Below are 6,000 nucleotides of genomic sequence, written 5' to 3'. Positions count from 1 at the left end.
ACTAATGAACTGTGCAGGTTCTTCTTTGTACTGGCACTGGTTCTTCTTTGTGCAGGTTATAGTGGAGAAACACTGGGCGCATTACATTCATTGAGTCACACAGTAAGCCTACATCATCACTTGTTTTCCAAAACACAAGCACACACACACACAAGCACACACACACACACACACACACACCGGATTTAGAAAGTATTCAGACCCCTTTCCTTTCTGCTTACTTCACTGTATGGTGGATTTAAATTGATATCACTGATATCCGTCCACATCTTATCACCCATAATGACTAATTGAAAACACATGTTTTCCATTTTTAAGTTTTTCATAAATGAATTAAACAATAAAGCATTTATTCACAAAAGTAATCAGACCCTTACTGTAGCACTCCAAAGTGTTGTTAGGTGCATCCAGTTTGCACTGGATGTGCAAGGGGTGCAAGGGGTGCTTTTCAGTTACAGGGATGGAGAGAATTGAGAGACTGATGAATGCAGCTAAACACAGAAACATCTTTAAAGAAAAGAGAATGGGAAGGCAATTCACATTTCAAAACTTCAATACCCAAAGCAGTCATTCAAAAATGATAAACAGAAACACATAGTGGCTTCAGATCAAGTCTCTAAATGTCATTAAATGGTAAACATCTGTTAAACATCTGTGGAGAGATTTGAAGATCGTGGTTCTTAGACGCACACCATCTAATTTGTCTAAGCCTAAGAAGCTCTATCATTAGGAATGGGATAAACTGCCTAAATCGAGTTGTGCAAACCTCGAAGTAAAGTATCCAACAAAATGTTTAATTTTATGTATAGTCACAGCAGTCTTTTCACAATTCTTGCATCTAAGCCATGGCCAAAAATACAAAAATACACCTGAACATGGATTTGTTAAAAATCCTGTTCCGAAACCATAGGCATAAATATGCCCCCTTCACCATTTCTAAAATATAAAAGCATGTCTTTTATTTGATATTGATTTCATACAGCAGTTCTCAGTGGGTAAGGCTGAACTCAAGAATTAGGAGGGGGGCTTCCGAAAAACACCCTAACATCACAATTATTCTTATCAGTGCACTAGAAGGAGGCACTGACTGTCTATACAAATGAAGCACACATTTCTCTTAGTGCAGTCCACATATTTTTGGAGTGAAAATATGTAAATTTTACTATGTAAAATTCATTTCAAAGGCTTATTTTTAGCCCAAGCTAGCAATTCTAAAACTGTTTATGATTAGGTTCTATGTATAGGCTTCACACTACCTGCAACCATCACCAGGATAAAGCAATCACTGAAGAACAAATAAAAGATCTAAGCAAGCTTCACAAAGAAGGAGTCATTACATTCACAAGCCACTGCTGCTGTACAAATGAATACTGTAAGAGACAGCAGGAGTTGTGCATTACAGGTCTTAGTGCCAGAGTCCTGGGGATTGGAAAGCTCAGTGCATGTGTACAGCTCAGAGGGGGGTTTAAAGAGCATAATGCATTTATGGCCTTTACGCAACTGGAAGAGGATCAGAAAAATGCTGATGTCTAATTCATTGGGATGGATTAGATAGCCACAGATTACATACTGTACGTCCACATTGCTGAGGTTAACAAAACACAGTCATGCACACACACTTGTAAGGAGTCCAGCCATGTTACCATAATAACTGAGGCTTTAACTCCTGCCTCCTGCTGGTGTTTTACCTGCATTACAGATATTTATCGTTTATGAATTAGGGGTTTTAAGTTATTTAAATATAGTAAGACATTATTAACGGCATTGTTTGCCTGTTTAAATATTAAATAGGAAGAACTTAAGCCTATTAAAGCTTTTCAATGGACACACACACACACACACACACACACACACACACACACACACACACTCATTAAGTGGCTTACATGCTGTTATTATATACCGTACATAATAAAATTATGATTATTTTGACAGGTTTGTCTAATATGTAATGAACTGGTAGCTCATTTGTACTTGTTAGAGCTCTCTGTAGGAATCCTCAGTGCAAGGAACTGTAAGTACTTCGAATGAAGACCATTTATGTTTTCTTGACCTTTTTTTCCTTTTTAATTATTTGGTGCTAAAAAAAAGTGCTAAAACCTTTGGATTGTATCTGTACAAGGTGAATTTGTTTTGGCGCTCTTGATGTTGCTAGTACTAAATAGCTGCCACTCAAAAAAAACACACACACACCAAATGAGTTTCATTCTAAAATGTAACATAATATTATGCTAAAAGTATGTAGCAGGAAGAGATCAAGCGACAAATTAAAAGATGTGTTTTTCTATACTTTTTTGATTGTAGTTTTAGTCAACTATAAATTATAAACTGTAACTGGAAAAAACAATACATACACCTAAAGTCCAATACTAACTAGGCAGTTTTCTAAATCTCTTGAAGACCAAGCAAACTCAAAACTGAAATGAAACAGTTTCCTCTTTTTATCATTATCTATCATTATCGATTTTCATGTTTAGTCTTTTTGGATGCATGTTGTTAAAATGGGTATTAAATCCCTAAATCCGAAAAGTTGGGACAGTATGGAACAAATACAGTGTTTCTTACATTTACATTGAATTTTGTTTCATTGCAGACAGTATAAATCCAATATATTCAATATTTTGTCTGATCAACTTTGTTTCGTTTGTTACATCCATTCATGCATTTAACCAAGGCTTTTATCACTTTGTAACATTGCCATTAAAAGACAACACTTAAGACATTTTGGCACTAAATATACCATGTAATAAAGTGTTTCAGGTTTTACTTTGTCCCATTCTTCCTGCAAACACATCTTAAGATGTGCAACAGCACAGGGTTGTCATTTTTCATTTCAAAATTCTCCACACATTCTCTATTGGAGAAAAATGTACATCCCTAAAAAGATGAAGGCAGCATATGTTGCTCTAAAATCTCAATGTACTTTTCTGCATTAATGCTGCCATCACAGAAGTGTAAATTACCTTTGCCAAGGGCACTTACACAGCCTCATACCATGACAGACCCTGGCTTTTAGATTTTGGTTGCTGATAAAGGTCTGATGGGTCCTTTTTGTCTTTGTTCCAGAGTACATTGGGTCCATTTCTTCCAATGATCTGGACACATCATTGTCATACATTTCCACTGTTATGGTCCATCCCAAATGCCTCTGAGCCCAGAGAACTCGATGCCTCTCCTGGACGTGGTTAACCTAAAGCTTCTATTGCAGAGTTAAGTTTTAAGTGGCATTTGTGAATGTAACTCTGTATTAAAGTGCCAGACAAAGGTTTGCCAGAGTAATCCCTGTACCCACGTGTTTATATCAGCTCAGGATCGGAGATCACAGGTGTTCAGCTAAAGCTTGTGCCTTTGCCCTTTATGTATTAAAATTCCTTCAGATGTGTGGCTATGTTATTATGGACTATGTAATCCTAAGTCTGTGAACTTCATGCAGGTTTACAGTGGAATTGATGTGTTTTCCAAAAATCTCATTAATAAACCAATTTCTCATAAACATCAGAGCTTCCAAAAAAACCATGGAAATAAGCAGTAAATTGAGGAGAATCCAATTTAACAACTGTGTAGCTGCTTAAACTCTGTTTGTCTCTAACAATATGTTTTAGCAAATGTTGTACTCACCTTGGATGTTCATACACAAATATATTTCCTTCCAATTAAATGTTAGATAAAACAGTAATTTGTGTTAATTATCAGTTTGTCTGAGGCAGGTTTAATGTAACCTCAGTTTTTAAATTAGTTTATGTTAAAGGTGTGCTGCTTAATATTGTTGTTATTATTGCAAATAAAAAGGAATTATTTAAAAATCATGATAAATGTATTATTATTCAAAATATATAGAGCCAGGTTGCCTTGTTTGCTAGTCTTTTAGCTCTTTAGTTAACTAGTCTTTATTGTTCATTAATAAAAAAGTCACTTACTAAATGGCAAAAATGTAAAATATTATTAGCAATTGGTGCATCTAAAACACCTAAACTTAATCATTAATAGAGGTGCCCACAATACTTGACCATATAGCAAGCAGCATATTGGGTGCAACAAGTAGATTGGGCGCAGCACCGCAATATGGAAGCTGGGTTTAATTCTCACCTCAGGTCACTGTTTGTAAAGTGTTTTGCATGGGCCTGCAAGACTAATGTTACTACACGACTTTCAAGTTGTTCAGATCGCTGTACAGTTCACACTACACAACTGGATCTCTTGCAGTCGGGAGTCTTTTAAGTCGTTCTGGTTGTTACACTACACGACTGATTGGCGATAGGGGGTTTCACACTACACGATCAGTAGGAAACTCAGGCGAGTCTATCTGGTCTCCCAAACTACATTTTGTCACGAAAACATACGTGAGAAGTGATGAGGGGTTTAATGATACCATGTCCAAAAATGCACGTCAACAATAAGCGAGCGATCAAAGTTGTTTGTGCGCTGATGTGCAGCGTAAAATCAAAGACAAAATAAATGAATCTGAGTGGATTTTGGGTACGCGACCAGCAGAGATTGTCTGTTCTGTAGTGAGTTGGAGGTTAATAAATATTTTTTGTAATGCAGTGTTAGTATTATGGTTTGGAGTGGATGATAAGATCACAAAAACTGTAAAGCCTGTGTGTGTGCCGATGTATTCTGATAGAAACTATATTATACCCCGTCGCATGTTTTTTTTTAAAAAAATGTAAAAATTTTTTCCCTTTTTCTCCCCCTTTAGTGTATCCAATTGTTCAATTTGCATCGTGCTTCCTCTCTGTCTATGCCGAACCCTGCCCTGACCAAGGAGATCGAAGTTAACCCATATCCCCTCCGAAACATGGGCAGCAGCCGGATGCATTTTTGCCACCCACACATTGATGAGTGTGGCGCCACCTAGCGTTGCATGCGGAGAGACACACTCTAAGGGCACTCTTCCTCATGTCTGTGCAGGCCCCTCTAATCAGCCGGCAGAGGTCGTAATCGCATTCTGACAGCGAGACCCACATCCGGTTCTTTGTCCCGCCCCCCAACTGAGCAACTGGCCAATCGTTGCTCATACAGCCACTCAGCCTCAAACCGGTAAGGCAGAGCTGGATTCGATATGATGTACAGCCACCTGAGCGGCCCGTCACATGTTTTTACATCTCCTCGCCCGAGTTTCATTAGCTGTAGTTCCACAACGTACTCATTGCCAGTCGCCCGACTGATCCAGATATTTAACATGCTAGATATTTTTTATATATTTTTTTCGGTGAGCCACTCGGATCAAGTCCGTTCACTCATAGCAATCGAGAGCCGAGTTTTGATCCGAGTGAACGCAGAGTTACTCCCGAGCTGCCACATCTAGCAGCGACCAGTCTGCGAGCAAAAATTATGTAGTGTGAACTAGGCATTAGTCTGACTTGCAGAGTTTTAATAAAAACACATACAAAGAATAAAACAAATACAAACATATAAAAACATATATTTATAAATTTATTACTATTACATAAAGAAAGCCAGTAGAGCTCTTTTGTATGTTCATTGGCTATTAAAGTACACGGGTAAGCAACAGTAAAACACACTGTAATAAAACTACTAAAACAGCACAAATAATAAAACAGAATTATAGGGTGATTCTGCATGAGGTGGTAAATAAAGTTTTCACTGATATACAACATGGACTGTACAGCCATGCTTAATGATTCCTTGACTGATTTGGGCATGAGCATATGGACTGCATGAATGAAAACATTAATAATGTTATGCCTGTAACAAAGCTCTGTTGATATGGGAATTATTCTGACAGTGTAATTTAAAGTCCATATAAAACAGCATTCTACACCGGTGGAGCAGCCCACAAACGTCTCCAGCAGATCAACCAGCTCAGCACACACATTCACACAATACAATCATTTCATTACAACTAAAATTCAGATGATATTGTCAAATGATTTCTTTTGTCAAAGTTGAACTAGATCCATGGTGTAATTGACACAACCAGCTCAGTAGATGTTACTGACGGTAATCTGCACTCCGCTTCAGAGCAAGCTGATGACT

Source organism: Trichomycterus rosablanca, chromosome 1 (assembly GCF_030014385.1).
Source record: "Trichomycterus rosablanca isolate fTriRos1 chromosome 1, fTriRos1.hap1, whole genome shotgun sequence".
NCBI lineage: Eukaryota > Metazoa > Chordata > Actinopteri > Siluriformes > Trichomycteridae > Trichomycterus > Trichomycterus rosablanca.
This window is presented reverse-complemented; position numbering follows the sequence as displayed.